This window comes from Acanthochromis polyacanthus, chromosome 13 (genome assembly GCF_021347895.1).
Source record: "Acanthochromis polyacanthus isolate Apoly-LR-REF ecotype Palm Island chromosome 13, KAUST_Apoly_ChrSc, whole genome shotgun sequence".
Taxonomy (NCBI): domain Eukaryota; kingdom Metazoa; phylum Chordata; class Actinopteri; family Pomacentridae; genus Acanthochromis; species Acanthochromis polyacanthus.
This window is the reverse complement of record NC_067125.1, coordinates 22,453,499-22,472,309: the sequence shown is the minus strand read 5'-3', so window position 1 is coordinate 22,472,309 and position 18,811 is coordinate 22,453,499.

Below are 18,811 nucleotides of genomic sequence, written 5' to 3'. Positions count from 1 at the left end.
ATAAGATGCTGTAACAAGACCTTCAAAAGGCAGTTCATGATCTAAAACCATCTAATGTGGCTGAATTCAAACTATTCTGCAGAGAAGAGTGGATCAGAATTCTACCATGGTGACCTAAAAGACTGATCACAAGCTGGAACAAACATTTAACTGCAGTTGTTGCTGCCATGAGACCATCCAGTTATTGAGTTTAGGGGGGCAATTACTTTATCAGGAGAGTGATATAGATTTTCAATACATCTAAAAAAAAAAAAAAAATCATCATTAAAAACGATATTTTGTGTTGTTTGGGTTATCTGTCTACTATTAAATAGATTTAAATATTAGTTTAATTTTCTGGTACATTTAAGTGTAAAGGCTCCACTGTGGCTCCCTGTTTAGCACTCTTGCTTTGCTTGGTTGTCTCTATATGTAGTCCTGTGATAAACTGGTGACCTGTCCATAGTGTCCCCTGACTTCAGCCTAAGTCAGCTGGATAGACTGTGACCCTACAGAGGATTGTCTGGCCTGTAGAGGTCTGTGTGTCCCTCAATGGATATGACTCCCCACACCATCACTGACTCACCACCAAACCGGTCATGCTGAACAATGTTATATGTTGCATAACGTTCTCCATGGCTTCTCCAGACCTTTCCATGTCTGTGACATGTGCTCACGATGAACCTGCTCTCATCTGTGAAAAGCAAAGGGCGCCATTGGCAGACCTACCTTTTCCTGTGTTCTATGGCAAATGTCAACCGAGCTCCACGGTGCCGGTCAGCGAGCACAGGGGCCACTAAAGGATGTCAGGCCCTCAGACTACTCTCATTACATCTCTTTCTGATTGTTTGGTCAGAGACATTCACACCAGTGGCCTGCTAGAGGTCATTTTGTAGAGCTATTGCAGTGCTCATCCTGTTCCTCCTTGCACAAAGGAGCAGATACCTGTCCTGCTGATGGGTTGAGGACCTTCTGCAGCCCTGTCCAGCTCTCCTAGAGTAACTGCGTGTCTCCTGGAACCTCCTCCATGCTCTTGAGACTGTGCTGGGCAACACAGCAAACCTTCTGGTAATGGCACGTATTGATGTGCCATCGTGGAGGAGTTAGGCTGCCTCTGCAACCTCTGTAGGGTCCAGGTATCACCTCATGCTACGAGAAGTGACACTTACCCTAGCCAAAAGCAAAACTATTGAAAAACAGTCAGAAAACATTAGGAAGGAAAAAGATGTCAGCGGCCTTCACTGATAAATTCATTCCTGTTTTGAGGGGTGTCTCATTGTTACCCCTCTAGTGCATCTGTTGTTAATTTCATGAACACCAAAGCAGCTGAAACTGACTAAAAACCCCCTCTTTTACTTACTTGACCAAATCAGTATCCCACATGTTTGACTGATTTAATGCAATACTTAGATTAAAAAGTGTTTCTTTAATTTTTTTGAGCAGTGTAGTTACAGTGTACTCACACCAGAAAAATAAACTGTACAGTGCCTATATGAAGTATTCACTTCCTTGTAAAATTGTTTTGTTCACTTTTTATATTTTTATTTAATTTTCATCACTTTGTTGAGATTTGTAGATTTCACTTTGACAAACAAAAAAAAAAGCTAAATTAAATCAACCATGATTCAATGTTTTGGAAGCAATTAAAAGAGAAAACAGGCTTTTTATAGGCCTGTATACAGAACTGAAGTTCATTTAAAAAGCTGTCGCAAGTTTGCGCTTCCTGCCTTGACAGACATTTTGCTAGACTTTGCACATCTCCACAGCAGAGATGACCAAACCAAGAGTTAGTCATTCAGTCAGAGTAGCCCTAGGTACCCTAAGTAAGTGGCCGTCAGAGAAGTGAAATGCTTATGTATTTTCAGGATAAAGCTGACCACTGCTTTCAGTTCAGCATGTGTTTGTGTGGTACACAAGAATCTAAGAATAGGGGTTAAATGGAGAGGAAAATTGTGAGGAAAATTATTCCAGTGTGAAGAAGCTCCTTTGTCAACAAATGGAATGTAAACTAAAACCGTAACTATACTGAACATGTAACATATGTGGACCATTCATGAGAGCAGCATGTAAAGGGAGGTATCCACTCTGTATACATAAAAATAGACTAAGATTGTATTTATATTTCCTACACAGGGTTTGAACAGCTTTTCTAAACACAGAAACGAGTCAAAAAGTATCTATCTATCTATCTATCTATCTATCTATCTATCTATCTATCTATCTATCTATCTATCTATCTATCAATACACACACATTAAAAATCCCCCTGTCTGCATGTATTTCCAGGTCCCAGCTGATGGTTGATCACAAACTTTATCCCTTACAAGGTCTTCTGGAGTCTGTATGCGTCAACTTATCCCTATTACACGAACTTGGTGAAAAAACTTGAAATTTTTCAGCACTGTGCTGAATCCAGAAACTGAAGACACAACAATCCCAAAATAAAGTCTCACCATTTTACTTGTATACATTAGTTAGTGATATGATCTCAAGAATTGCATAGGTTACACATTACGAGCAATTCACAATGAGCAGATGAAAAAAATGTTCACTGTCATACAGTAAAGAAGCTGGCACACTCTGGCTTTCATTCTGCAGCTTTAAATTCATCAGTGACCAGCAAATTATTGCTTGTGTTTCTGTCTTGTGTTGAGTTCTGCCTCTCTCCAATTTTTCTCAAAGGAACATAGTAATTTTAGTGAGAAAAAATTAAATTTGAAACATAATGTGTATATGGTTTATGACAGAGGCAGTGTATTATGCTGTATGAGTGATCTGAGATGTTGATTACTCAAGATGCAAGCATTTGATGCTCAACAAATGCATCTTCCACACATCTTTGAAGTCATCCACCTTTCTGAATGTCTTAAAATGTATTTGATGTGTGTAGATCTGCTAAATGTGTTGATCCAAACTCTTTCCCAGCCTTTGTCCCTCTTCATTTTGACCTCCCATAAGTTGAGATGGTGAGCTTGAATTCACTGTGGCTCAGCTGAAATGGCGATTATTGGCACAGTGCTCTGGGCTCTGCACCCTGCCCTGTGGAGCTGGGATGACCTCTGCAATACGGGGGGCTTGGTGATTGATTAGATGGCCTGGGAGGACCACCACTCCCCCACTGGCTAGGGCATATGGAGCTGCATGTCCTATGGACAGCTGTGTCGGCAACACTCTTCCTCACTGTATGTGTGTGAGAGACAATCTAGTTGTTCTGTATTGGTCTTCTCAGTGGCATGTCTTCTTGTAGCTATGCTGCTCTGCATCCTGTTGTGCTGCTGCTCCAGTGTGGTGATTGCTGTCTAAAATCAGCCCTTTAAATGTGGCTGCCTCAAACACACAATAAATGCACCACTTTGGTCCCTAAGTCCCTTTAAATCTATTATGGAGCAAAAGCCACAGAAGCCTAGCCTAAAAACAGTCAAATATTCAAAGACTGTGCACTTTAAGTTCAAAAGGATTCTATCCCACAGCTTCTAAAGACATTCCTGTTCTCTAACTTTTAACCATCTCGTTCCACTGCAGAGAATTCTCCCGTTTGGGATTCAACATGATGATTGTCCTGCACACAAAGACATGGTTTTCTCAGAGAAGCGTGGGGTTCTTCTGAACAGAGCCAAATTCTCAACCTGATCTGACACATTTGGAATTTTCTAGAACAATGACTACAAGCCAGACCTTAGAACCCGATTGGATGATAACAAATCCCTGCTGCCAGGTTTTAAAGTCAGACTGAAAGCCTTTGAAAAAGGACTGAGGGACTTTCTACTTCACTGTAAACTAAAGTGTTACTTCTACCTACGAGAATTTGGTAGAAGAAAACAATCTGCCATGAATGAGGAGACATCTCATGTGTTAGATGGTGCATTAACTCCTGTATGTACACATTTCCTTTTTCTTAAGAATATTTTCCAAATTGCTGATATCCTGTGATTTTTTTTTTTTTTACCATGATTACAGTTTGCTCAAAACGGTGTAAAAAAAACCCAACGCCATTCAGACAGGCACAGTCGGAGTAAACAGAAAGCTACAACAAGTCACATAATCACTTCTTGCAATAGTGTTGAGCAGAAAAGTATCTCAGACTGGACAACAGATCCAGTCTGTTGGTAGGGTGCTTTCAACAGCAGCAGACCACACCGATGATGCAATTGTGTGAAGAATCTATTCCTGGCACACTTTGGGCCCCTTAGTACCAATCAGTCATGGTTTGAATGCTCAGACTCTGAGCACTGTTGCTGACCATGTGCATCCCTTTAGGGCCACAGTTTACCGTCTTCCAGCAGGATAATGCTCAACATCACAAACTACTTTCATGAACATGACGGTGAGTTCAGTGGACCTCAGCGGCCTCCTTAGTGACCAGGTCTGAATCCATATGCTACCAAGAAATAGGTTTAGTTAGGGTTTAAGAACAAAGAGATGCCTCAGACTGCCCCAGACTAATACTTGGCATTAGCAAAGTGTGCCCAATAAATGTGTATAAATGTGCAACCCCTCCACTCCACCACCCACCTCATCCCACCCAAACCAACATGGGCTTTTTCTGAGCTCTAGTGTTTCCCAGCTTTACCTGTGCCAGACACACTCCACTTTACCATTCATGTTTACTTTAAACAGCTCCATTAACAACCCGTACAATCTGAAATCTTCTCAAATTACACCAGCTATGTTTTTTCCTGTACATATACAGCATATACCCCCACAGACAGCCCTCATAACCACCTCCACCTGGAATCAATCATCCCATCACATAAATGCTTACACCAGCAACTTCTGAATGGACTGACTTCATATTTTAATTTAGTGTATGTGGTTTTAAAGTGGGATGGTCATCAGTGTGTGGGGGTGGAGTAAGAAGCAGAAGAAAAGAAAAAAAGGAAAAACAGATGATTTGCAGAGGTAAGTTCAAGTGGATATCTCTCCAGGGTTAAAAGTGAAAGTAATTCATTACAGGGAGATAGTGCTTGGTGATATTCCTCATCTTGACGCTTTGCGGCATGGCAGTTGAGAGGGGTGAGGTGAAGGGGGGTGAAATGGCCGGCAGTGATGGGAAGGGGCTGGGGGTGAGCACCATCCACTGGCCTCATTGGAGGAGAAGAAACGGCGATGGCGGGATAAGGGCCAAATGGATGGTCATATTTTACAGTGGGTCAGTGTGGATCACGCTGTCCAACACTGTAATTACAAGTTTGGTTAGAGGAGAGCGGGACAGAGAGGGGAGGAAGAGAGACAGTAGTCTTTGTCATGGCCGTAAATGAACAGCCAGGCTTAATTGAGTGGTAACCTCTGTAGCTGTTGTGCTAACACTGCAGAGAGATGAGGAGATGGAGGGAGAGTGGGGTAAAAAAAAGAGGAGAGAAGTGCTGATAAGGCCCTTTGTGTTCGACAGTTTGCTGCCTTATCCTTCCAAACCCTGCCCACTACTGAAAGCAAGCACCTCACACAGACACACTGAACAGATCCACTCTACACAAAGCAGCATTTTAAAACAAAATGCGTTCAAATACAAAAGAAAAGAAAGGTTTGCTACAGATCCTATGTGTAACTGAATTTTTACCAAAAGATAAAGCTCTTAATTAAAAGCAAATTATCAAAAAATGGTCTTTTGATGATGCCTATAGGCTTGTATATAAATACAACTGTTAAAGACTGTTAAAATGTTTCCTTATACAGAGAAACATCTAGCAGATGGACTGGAACAATGTTTAATTCAAGCACTCATTGTTAGCAGAGATTGAGTCTAGAGATCATCTGCTACAACACAGTGCAACTTTGAGTGAAATGTTTTGGTGTTGACCTTCGGGAATTGTAATCACTTTATTGATTTATTAAAGGTCCCATATTGAGCCCCTTCATTGTAAATTAATACAAATCTGACATATCTCCAGAATATGTCATTTAAAATACTCCAGAGATGGTTAATTTTACCATCATAACATAACCCCTGGTTCTAGCCCTGTTCTTAATGGGCTGTTTCAATGTCTGTAGATTTACATGCAGCTGCACTGCTACTGTCCCCGTCTCCTACAGGAAGAAAACTCTCTCTGCGTGTATGATTGGCAGCACAAAGCTAACCTGCTAGATGCGAATGAGCGTGTGAGACCAGGACTTTCTGTTGCTTGTAACTTTTTCTCTGAGTGATCCTTTTACACAGAAACATAGTCAAATCCTTAGCACAGTCATCGTTTGTACCGTTTGTGTATGGCGAGTTCATCAGATGATGTAATAAAAGCAGTGGTTTAGTGGTGCAGGGCAGCAGCATGGAAGGAGCTTTGGCTGGACTTCTCAATAACATGTAGTCTGTGTTTGTCACTATTTCATACTCATCCCATTGTCAGAAGACACACAAAAAAAGAAAAATATGTAAAGGAGAGCAACGTTTTGGGATTTTAGCTGTATTAAAATGGTATTGTATAAAAACATGACCTATGTGAGCACAAAGAGGTAGAAAGGGAAAAATAGATGTAGGATGTTCCAAAATACACTTAAAAGTTCATAAAAAAAATACAAAATAAAACTTGGTTTGCTCAATATAGGACCTGTACCTTGACATTGCTATTAACCTGGCATCTAAGTGTTAGCATTAAGACTAGCAGGAATATCTAGTAACTATGCCAAGAGAGAGAGTGGAATCAGAACAAAACAAAACTCAAATTTAATTCAGGATGTTGTAACAGAAGCTTGCAGTGCTGGACATGGATGTATATATCTAATAGATCTACTAGGCACATGCCCAGCGACAAAGAGACTGAAAATGTTCGTAGTAAAAGTAGCTGCAAACCAAAGCGAAAAAAAATGACCATAAAGACACCCAAAACATTCCCATAGACACAAAATGAATACAAAACAAAAACAAAGCAATACAAAATGACAACAAAGAGACATAAAATTAGCACGAAGAAACACAAATCAACCACAAAGAGACACAAAATTAACACAAAGAGACACAAATCAACCACACAGAGACTCAAAATGTTCACAAACAGACAAAATGAACACAAAAAGACATAAAGTGAGAAGAGATAGGTGAGCACATAGTGGGACCAACAGAATACAAATACGCACAAGTAAAAAATATCTGTGTGTGTGTCTTTCAGTTTGGGTGTTTTGCTGTCATGTAGCAGGGTGTCATAATCCGTGCACGGTGCTAAGCTAGGATGGACATGTTCATCTTGATACTGTTTGGGGTAACTAATTGAAAAGGTAAAGCTAGCATGTATAATCCACTAGAACTTGCTAGAAGTTTGTTTTAGCTTTTTCAACAGGAAAAAAGAGGAAGTTTATGCTTCCTGGCAAAGTCCTTGTGCTCATCTGAGCAGGACACAAATCCAGCTACAGTAGGATGACACTCATATGAGGAAAGAAAGCGATATTCAGCTGCTACACTGATAACTTGAACATCTTTGGTTTAATCGTTAGACTTCACTTCCCGTTGGGTGGAATATGTCCTAAAAAGTTACAGAAAGAAGCCTTTAATAATTCCTTCTATGTGTCCTCTCACTTATTCCCTCCTCCTATCTTCTCCATTTCTCTCTCTGTCTTTCCACTCCCCTCTTCCTATCTGTGTTTCTTTTCAATTCTCCACTGCTCTAATTTCCTCTCCTCATCCCAGCCTGTGCGATTGTGGTGTCTCATCACAATTTTGGCAGACATTTCTTTTCATTTTCTTTCCTCATCTCCTGTCTTATTTTTGGCCTCCCCCTGCCTCCCCCACCCGTGTTTTTTTTCCTCTTTTCTCCTCCGTCTCATGCTCTTCCTGCAATCTTTTGGCTCGTCATTTACGGCGGCTTGTTTCTTTCAATGTTCCGAGGTAATGGTGGAATATAGCGAGTCTGCTGTCGAAGAGAAAGAGGGAACAATTTGTTCCCTTTGCAGTGAGCGAAGACGGTTGTGATCACGGGTGTGATCTGCAAACGCACAGGCCTGCGCCCACATACACACACATGCACACACAAAGCGATGATGATGAAGCCATTTCCTCCCTCATCTCCAGATCCTCATCTAACCGCTAATGAAAAACATGACAATTACCCACAACTCTTTGCACCTCAGCCTTCAGCAGTAGTAATCTTGGCGCCAATATGAAGTCAGCTTGTCGTTTTGCCTCCAATGTCCCTTCCTCTTTCCAATCTGTCCATCCCCTCCCCTTTCTCTTGTCTATTTAGACCTGAGCTGGGCATTGGGAGCTTTCACTGACAATGATGACTGCTGCTGAATGGTTTTAAGGATGTGATTGGAATTGGAGGTATGATGTAGCATTACTTACACTGGCCAGTTGGGGACTGACAGCTATGTTGAGAGTAATGAACAGTGGATTAAGGGTAAGTAATAAAGCACCAAGGATTATCATTTGGTACCACGGGAGCATCACAAAGCCTTCATTTGTTAGTGTGTGAGTCCGTGCATGTGTGCTCTCAATCTGCAAACTCTAGTCCAGTATCAGATTTAATTATAACCATTATTCTCCGGCTATCAGTATCTGATAAATGAAGAATTAAATAATTTTCAAAATGAAGGTAGTTTAAGTGAAAATCAGGAGATTCCTGACCTCAGTGTCTGTCACTGTACATGACGAGATAACTTAAAAATGATGAATTTTAATGAATCGTGGATGGCGTTACTGTGTAGTGTACATGATTACATACATGCATATTTGATGAGGCCATTTGCCAACGTGCAGTTCACATGACAGCGCATCATCTCCTGACACTTTTCTACCTCTCTGCACCAGGTGACAGCAAGGTGTCACTTATGATGGCACTTTAATTAATTTTGTTTGTCCTGTTCACTGATAGTCATGGACCGCTGGGTCTCCATGTTCCTGCTGTTGGGACTGATGCAGAGCAGTGAGGTAGAGGATAGTGTGTGTGAGTGGAGGTAGACAGTACAGGCTAGTCTGAGCCCCATGAGTCATTTTGATACTATATTTAATTGTTTAGAGTCAGCATTTCCTCTTATAAAATTCTGTAAATATTAAGATAGTGTAAAATCACTTATGTTCTCCTGACTGAGTTGCAAATTTTCATTTCAAACTGCTTCCAAAAAGATGTCTCTTTTTATGAAATGCTGATACCAAATTGAAAGAAGAAAGCTTTATCCCTACTTTTAGCTTTCACACATTTAAAGATGGTCAACAGTCGTAGTTGAACTTAGAAGAAAACTCTGTGTTTTTGTAAGGCCTGTGTTTTATCTTTTGCTGCATCAGCCACTGGTGCCATCTCACCCAAAGCTTGATGCCTTTCATAAAAATAAGTTTAAAACATGCTGGTCATTCCTTGCAATAATTAAACATGCAAAAAATATTTTCTTATTATTTTACAGATCTATCTATCTATCTATCTATCTATCTATCTATCTATCTATCTATCTATCTATCTATCTATCTATCTATCTATCTATCTATCTATCATTGTACAAATATTTGTACTTAACTTTATTGTGTTTATATATGTAAATATCCAATAAAAACACATCTCCCCATCGTCCCCCTCAAGAAAATACGCACGATCACATGTTAAAGAAAGGCCAGAAACTGTTGCCAGAATGTTATTGTTTTTTCTTTTTCTTTTTACATTGTATTCAGTAAAAAAGCTGGACTGTTACTGTATGAAGGCAGACCAGCATCTTTCCTGAACCATAATCAAGAGCTGTATTTGCCTAAGCATGATCAATAAATAGATGAACAATGGTTTATACGTGGGTTGTTTACTCTAAGGTGTGATATTTTGGCATTAAAAATGCAATGTTAAAAAAGTGTTGGACTGATATTTAGAGTAATTTTTGGTACCTGATGTTGATTTACTGACAACTTAAGTTCTTGAGAAGTCCCGTTTCTTGATTTCCCAGCCCTATCTGTAATTTTTTAAATTTGCTGACTAATACCAGATGTTGTGTAATTGTAATATGTTAGCTCCTTTATAACTATCTGTTTTGGGTATTTTAGTGTAAATGCTGAATTGTATCTACATAAAACTGCCAGTTGGGGTGACTTGTATGTGTACTCTGAAGTTTTTAGTAAAGTGAGAGACCAGTACTTATAATTACAGCCTTGTAATTCAGCTAATTTGTTCAGCATGACACCTTAATCTACTCCAGAGATAGATTTGCAAGAAGCCTGATGTAAACAAAGCAGATAAACACATGGCCACAGAGGTCATGTAAAACACACAGTCGTTACACACTGACCATATGCAGTGAAATAGCGTACTGTGGAAAGTGAAAACTTTGTGAAAATTGAGAGCCGTTCAGCAACAAACCTCCACACACTGTAGTCATGAAAGCCAATCCAACACCTGCTGTTAGTTCCAAACGGATAATTTTGCCTGCATGAACATGCCAATTTTGATTTCACTTCCAGTACATTTTCCCCCTCAGAGTGCCAAACTGGGGGAACAGGGAGTCTTTATCATTTTATGACAAAATATTACAACTTAATAGGTGAGCCAGCTGCAAGTATAGTGATTCTCACAGTCAGCTCTATCACCTATCCAACACCATTCATAGAGCCGTATGAGATTTCAGTATGGCAGGGACTTTTTTCAGAGGTGTTAGTGCATACACCAGGATTTAGAGTTACTGAAAGGTGTAAAAGATAGCATTTAGTTTGGGATTTATGTTTATTATACATTTTTTGAATATGAAATATGTAGGCTAACTAAACTAATCAATACTCTCCAGTGAGTCGGTTGCTTCAGTTAGGTTCTTTTTATTACAAGTGATTTGTATCTTTGCTTTGTCTCAATTTTCACAGCACACCCTGACCACACTGCATGTTAGTCGACAGAATACAGACACCTCAGATTAACACAAGGTTTAACTCTTCCTATTAAGAATGAAAATCAATGAATCTGTGTAGCCTGTCTGCAAGCACTTCTTCTTTAAGTCCAAATAAGCAGGACTGTGACTTTTTTTATTTGCAAGTAATCATTCATTTCAAACATGTACCAGATAAGTTTCGTCACTTTGAATTGCAAAATCACTTTAATAACGCATTCATTGTTGTCTAAATTATTTCCATTCTCAGCTCTTGAGCATTAGTTGCTATCTCAGGTGGATGGAGAAATAGTGGACTGTACAACCACATCCTGACACAATGGTGGTGAATGTGGACCCAAACACATGTTTTTGATATTGGGGAATCTTAGGAGACTGATCATAGTGATGTAGTGCAAAACTGGTTTTAGTGTCACTGTATTCCTGTCCTGCAAAGATTGATTTTCTAAAGACATTCTGCATGCAATGTCAAATGAGCTTATGCATACTTTGCCCATTTGTTACTCCACCGTGTTCTTTGACGGAGTTATGTGATGATTTGCGTACATTTGTCCATCTGTTTGTCTGACTGTTCGCAACGTTACTCAAAAACTGACTAACAGATTTGGATGAAATTTTTCGAGGTCAGAAATGACAAGGATCAAGTGATTAGATTTTGGCAGTGATATGGCTTATAGCCTGAATGCACAAATTTGTTAAACATTCCTGTATCATTGCCAGATAGTGTCACAGCGTCACTGTAACCATGACAACAAGTAAACACTACGTCAACTGCCTTCTGACAATCACATTGCTATTAGTATAATCTCTAGGAAATTCATGTTTTGATGGGAATATGTTATTCTTACAGCTGTTTTTTTTTTGTATACTAAGAGCTCACTACAGTTTTTTTTTTCCGTCCGTATGTCCGTCCGTACGTACGTCCACATTTTCGTTTCCGGAGCATATCTCAGAAACTGCTTGAGGAATTTCATTCTTATTGCACCCAGGCCATCTCTATATAGTATAGATGTACCTTTTGGGGTGTATGACCTTGACCTGATTTTCAAGGTCATACTGAGGCACTTCAAATATTTTTTGGTTTCCGGATCATATCTCACAAACTACTTGATGGACTTCATTCATATTGTGCACACTAAGCCTGTTGGTAATGTAGATGTGCCTTTTGGGGTGCATGACCTTGACCTGACTGTTTCTTTTATTGTAGTGAAGATGTATCATTTTGTAGGTCTATCGTCCAGTATATATTATTATTTCTTGCACTTAGAGCCACTATATATAAGGCGGGGGATGTTTTCAGCGGAGCGTGTTTATTTAAACATGATATAAATAATCTTTAGTGATTATTTGTTGCAAGTTGACCTTTAACAAGTTCAGTATACTGTGTTATCAAGCATCAATCAGAAGAGTTTTCACAATGCATACAGTGTTGTAGAGTGCCGTAAACCATTTAAGAGTAAACATTCTGCTTCTAAATGCTAAAATAGGAACTGAAACTGCAGCACTACCATGGAGGTGTCCACACACTTTAGTATCAGACTTGTCCTTCAGAACACGGTCAGACTGCTCTGGAGAGATGGATGCAGGGGAGCGGATCCACATGCTTTAGTGCCACTTTGATTATTCATAGAAAATGCAGACTAGGGACTATGGGAGTAAAATGTGGGCGAGTGAAGAAACAGGGAAACAAGAAAGTGAAGGGGGAGGGAAAGGGGCACTGGTGTAAATAAATAAACAAACAAATAAATAAATAATAAACAATCATGCCGCCCCTCGCTGCACACACTGCAAGGAACCAATCGGCACCCTGGCTGAACGCCCTGGAAATTGTGTGTAATGAGTAGGAAAAGATTAGAGGGAGCTCTTGCTAGGCCGTAAATTGACATTAGTAAAAGAAAACTCTTTTACTAGGCGGGCCCAGCAGTCTCATTTAGACAACAGAGGAGGGGGTTGGGGGCTGGGACAAACACTGAGAATAAAGAGTATGAAGACGCTAAAATTATAGCTGGAGTACAGCGTGGCTGGTGTGTGCTGTGAAGCACTGCATTCAGACAGAATAGTATTCTTCTTTTGCCATATACTTACATGGTGCTCTGCCATGGGAATGGAAAAGATGTTGAAATATTCTTTGTCTGCAGTGTTTGATATAAATTTGGATGCAGTGGTTTGACCAAAACTCAACTAACAGTTCATGAATAACTTGGTTGTATGATGTTGTCTCTATAAGCTGTGATCAGATGGCAGTGTGTAATGTGAGTACTGAGTTTCTTAGCATCACTTAGCCCACGGTTTTGACTTTTGGTTAGCTTTCAGTTGCCAGAAAAAAAACCCCAATACAAACAAACAAAGAAAGTCTTCTTCAAATTTGAAGTTGTCTTGACATTTTTTCACCTTTACAACAACATATTTGGAATGCTCTTGTTAAGCTCTGCATGTACAAAAGCAATGATATTATCTATCTGTTGAATATCTCAGTTGTGTGAATAGATTCACATAAAGACACATGCAAGGTACGGATATATTGAGGCTCAAGAGTTTTTTAATTAAAAAGAAAAAGCTACAGACACTTCATTTTTTGTGGTTTTGCTTAATGAGTGAGTTGGACAAGAGTGTGATGGGAGATTGAATGACATTTTGACTTTTAAATATCTTGTAAAATTCCCAGGGTTTAGCATATTGATTGGGTTTCTTGCTTTGTATCTAAACTCGTTGGAAACAAAGAGCTTGTTTGCCTGAGTACTACTCGGTCATTTAGTTTATTGCTATTGTGAGCCGGAAATGGAACAACGCATACCTGTTAGTTAATCATCTGTCTAACAGAAAACAAGAAATTTATCTGTCATTGAAAAATCCCGCCTCAGTCTTTAAGGGCAACGGCAGCGTTGCCTGTCATTTTCCTGTCATTTCTCGATCCCTTTTTGGGCTGGGTGGTTTCACACTCTTCCATAATGACCTTCTGTGGATAACTTGCTGGCCAGCAGTCACCAAAGGAACTACTGTAAACAGCAGCAGCTTCCACAAATAAGTGCAAATCTGTTTGGTTTCCACATACACTCTTCTGCTCTATATTTTTATTCAAACATACATTGGTGAAGAAGGAGGTTTTTGAAAGCCCAGTTAGACTAGTGTTCATAGTTACTATGCAGATCTTAACTTTTATTACAGTGTTTTTGAAACATTGTGTATGGGCCTAATACTGGCGTGAGTATTAGCTCTGCCAGTCAGTGCTCTCAGTGTTAGAGGGTAGCCATTAGGCGGTTTTGTAGTTTTCTCATAATTCTACCTTGAGCTTAGTAGTTTCATAACATGATGAATTACTTTGTTTCTAATTAATTGCTTGTAATGGGAATTCTAAAATGAGCACTTCTTAAATTATTGATATGACTCCATACACACTTGTATAAGACCTGTATATGTGGGTATGATGCTATTTGTCTCTATTGTAGGAACACCATATGCTATGTAAACCACTGGTAAAGAATAAATCCTCTAGCATCTCCAGTGAAAGTTCTCACCAGACAAAGTCCATCAGCTCCAGTTAACTAATATAGCTATGCAATTGGATCATTGGATGTCTTTAATGTGCTTTCACATATATTTCATTTTAGAGACCTTCAGACCAACTCAACACAAGCACGCACGCACGCACGCACGCACACAAGTATGTGTGGCATGCAGTCAGTACAGATGAGTATGTTGCACTCATCCGTTTGTATGTGTGTTTGTGTTTGCACCCTTTATCCCGACTGAGCAATTCTTGGACCTACACAGTCGGAATAATAACAGCCTCACCGGCTAATGACGATAATGGTGCTGGCGATTACTACAGCTCAAAATAAGAGCAATGGGGCAGGGGTGGGTGGGAGAAGGTATGGATATCACTGGGCACAAAAGATTGCATAATTTGGTCTGTTTCTTTACCCTACTTGTCCGCCCCATTCATAGATCCCTCCATTTCTTCTCTTTTCTCCATCTTCCCACATTATGCACCTTCTGCCTCTCTCCATCTTTCAGTCTTCCCTCTCTCCTTCCGCCATCCCTCTCCCCCACCACCTCCACTCTCACCCTATAACCTCCCCCCTCCTCCACCCTCTTCTCTCTTTCTGGCTAATTTAAAATTTGTCAGACGCTTGCGTCTTCTGGATGGCTGGCCTTTGATATTTTGCTAGCTCCATTTGGCACAAACAAGCCTGCGGCCCTGGTGCATCCTGCTGACTGCTGCACTAGTGGCAGGCCCCCGCCATTTATCTTAGCCCTGGCCACCCAACGCTTACTCATTACAGGAGTCTCGGCACCAGCTTAACCCCCACCTCCCTGCCGACTGCGCACATGCAAACACACTTAAAAACAGCTGAATTGTGTGTGTGCGTGTGTGTGTGTGTGTTTATACATAAATATAGGCAAACGCATATCTGCAAACACATTCGTACCCCATGGACACATGGGTAGGAGCATGCAGGCGCAGTGACACATGCTGCAAATTCAAACACTCGCACACATCCTGGGATCATTGCTCAAAGTCTCAGTTCCCCCACTACCCACACCCCCAGAGGTAAATGGCGACATTTCTACATACAGTAAAAGCCTATCTCTGTATGTTTTATTGCAGAGGTTAAATACTCCATCTTTTCACCTCCCCAGTGGCTCTCAGTGCTCTCCACAAGTGTTTCTCTGTGTTAAAGAGACTGTCATTAGGATTTCCTGCACCTTCTGTTCAGCGTGTGTTTGCTAACTTTGCTAACCATTGTATTTCTGTGTTAATGCTGATGACTGGACTACCCACCCATGGGACAAAGGTGTCAATCAGCATTCTCACACAGATCGATCCTACTCTGATTAGGCCTCTTTCTTTTCTCGCAGCTCATATTCAGCTTGTAGTAGTGACCAAAAGTGCCGGAGTGTTGTTTCTCCACTGAGTAGGCACACATACTGCTTCACTCATGAATTCCAAATGGAGTCCCCTGCTGCTTTTTGTTAATTTTAATGTAGGTGAGTTGCAATAAGTAAAGATAAGGATCATTTGATTCAGTCTTTCAGTTCACTCGAGGCTGTTTGAACTGTGACAGCAGGTAGGAATGACAGCGACTTGGCTGGAGTGCATAAGTGTATACACAGATCAGCCACAATATTAAAACCATGATAGATTATGTGAATACCAGTAAGTGTATTACAATGACACCTGTTTTAGAGTGGAGCATATGAGGCAGCAAGTGAACAGTCGATGGACAAGCATAAGGATTTGAAGGACTTTGACAGGAGCCACATGATGGCTAGATGACTACATCACACCAAAGCAACAGGTCTTGTGGGATGAGCAGGACAGCAGATGGAGAACAGACAAACAATACAGAAGAGAACATTAAACACATTTGATGACAGCAACTCTAAGATGAAGATGTAGAGGCTGCTGAGGAGGAATTAGCTTTCTGTGCCATTAATAAATCAGATCATTCAAAAGCAAAATTAAAACATGAATATGAAGCCGTTTGTCAAGACTGATAAGTAGCGTGAACAATATATAATATTCAGCAGTTCAGTCCAGGTCTGGCTGTTCATGAGCTTAGACAACGAGTTTGCTAGTACTGGCTGCTGGACTGGTAAGAAACAGGCCTGATGTGTGTTCACCTCAGCTTGAACATGTTGAACTCATCTCTTTCTTGGCCGTCACTCATGACAGAATAGTAGCTAAATCTTGGACCCAAAAGACAAAACTTTCAAAACAATGGGAGACCTGGGTTGGATCCTCTGTAGTAGCTCTTCATAAGTCACTGCAAGCATGCCCACTCAAGTTCAACAGCCAGAAACTATAAAAGAGCTTTGTCTCACTGTTTGATATGCATGCAACATATGGTACAACATTCAAAATATATTAAATTAACGTACCCAGAGAAGTTTGAACTGATGAGGAAATCTTAATTTTAGTAGGTTTCTGAGGACAAATTTCTAACTTGTGACACCAGAAGATTTCACAAATGCAAATTTTCCTGGAAAATGTTTGCTTTATGTGCTGTGGAGGTGACTGGAGCAAAGAAAAGGGGTGCCACAACTTCCAAGAGTGGATGGAGGCTTTGAATATCCTAGAATCACAATTGCTTCAGCTGAAAAAACTCTCAAATGCTGCATGAGTTGTTCATTTGTCCATCACTACTTGACTGCAGAACATTGGAGCAGTGCAGTTGTGTACAGTAATCAGGCTATCATACCTATAAGCAAGCAAAAGTAACTACTGTGTTGATCACTCCATAGACGTTACAGCATCTGTATGAGACACAAGACAGTCGAAGCATGAAATCTGCACAAAGAAATATTCATCTGTCTGACATCAATAAATCATTGGGAAATTTTTGAAAATTACTAAAAGATATTTTGTGTCTTCTTGTCATTGTTAATATGACACTTTTGAGCTATGAGCAGGATTTGAACATATTCCCTTACCTTACTGAAGCACTGGGTGGGGTTGATTCCATGATAATGTCAAGATAATTCTAACTCCAAGATTATACTGTATAACTAATAGATTACAGATAATGAAGTACAAGGAAAGAGGGTCCAGGGGCAAATTAATGGTAGTTATCAACTATCTCAAGTGTAAGGACACATGTTCTGGAAATGTAAGGTTATAAGACAGGAATAAACTAAGCAGTGCAATTGTTACTTACTTAATGCGATTAATTGGTAGAAAAAATGTTTCACTGAATCATCAGATCACTGTCTTGTTCAAAACATCACCTGCAGTGTGTTCACATTCACTCATTAATGACTAATTGTGCAACAGTGTGAAAACACAATAAAAGCACAGCAACACAGCAAGGATGACTACAACACTGATAATCCCATCGGCCAAGTGTTGCTGAAAGCTGTCAGACATTCCTACTCTCAGTGAGCTACATCGTGATCCTTAGCTGGACACATTCGAAACCACAATTAGTTAGCTGTAGAAGGACAGCGCAACAACCATGTGATGTTTGATCTTCCTTCACAATAAAGAATCAAACAGTGTAATATTTACGTACTGAAGCTTCAGCACTGACACAAGCACTCACAGAAAAGCTGCTTATGCTATTGTAAATGATTACAGTGCATGAATTACACACTGAGTGATCATCTGTAGCTTTGTGTAAACTCTTGTTAGTGTATGTATATTTATGCTTGTGGAAAAAAAGGTTTTGTTTCTCTGACTTTTACCACCCAACAATGGAAATGGGAGACATATAGGAGAAGTCTGGATAAATTTGACCAAGGACAAAAGCTCTGTGTGGTTCATACTGGGCGACGACACAGCATCTTTTTTTTTTGAACACCAAGACAAATGTGTGTGTGTTTTAACGCGTTTGTGTGCATGTTTTGTATCAGTCTAGACAACCATCTAACATCACAACTCTCACCTCAAATCAAATCCATTGTTAGCTAGTATTGATTTACCTCAGCTAGTATCTGGCACATGTAGATGTCACACAATGACACGCACATGTGCACTTGTCTTTTCTCACTCTGTTTGCTTCCCCTCAAGAATGGTGGAGGATTGGGATTTTTTTATTTTATCGTTTGTTTGTTTGTTTGTTTTTTTTTTTTTACAGTGGTGAAGATTTAAGTGGAGCAGAAAACAGACATTGACCTATCTGTTAATATCAGCTTAATCACAGTTCTCTGTGGACAGAAATGTGTGAGGACAGTCAGGAGAGGACTGAGGCTTTGTATGGTCCAGTGTCAGTGTGTGACCATTTCTGAGAAGTGAGTAGCTTTTTGTGGTGAGCAGTGGTTTTTACTAGGGCTGATATTGTCACTTTTAGACAGGTTTAACAAGCTTATTTACTACCGTTTAAAAGTTTGGGGTTACTTCTAAATGCCCCCCCCCCCCCCCCCCCCCCCCTTTTTTTTTGGAAAGAAAAGCAGTTTCTTTTCAATGAAATAGCTGTGAGGAATGTTAGCTAATGCAATGATTATTAATGTCTAATATTTAATTAATATTTATTTAAATGATTTGTTTACTTACCTTTAGATGACTCACCTCCTCTACTGAACTGTGCTCCTATAGCTAATGTTATGGGAGTAAGTCAGT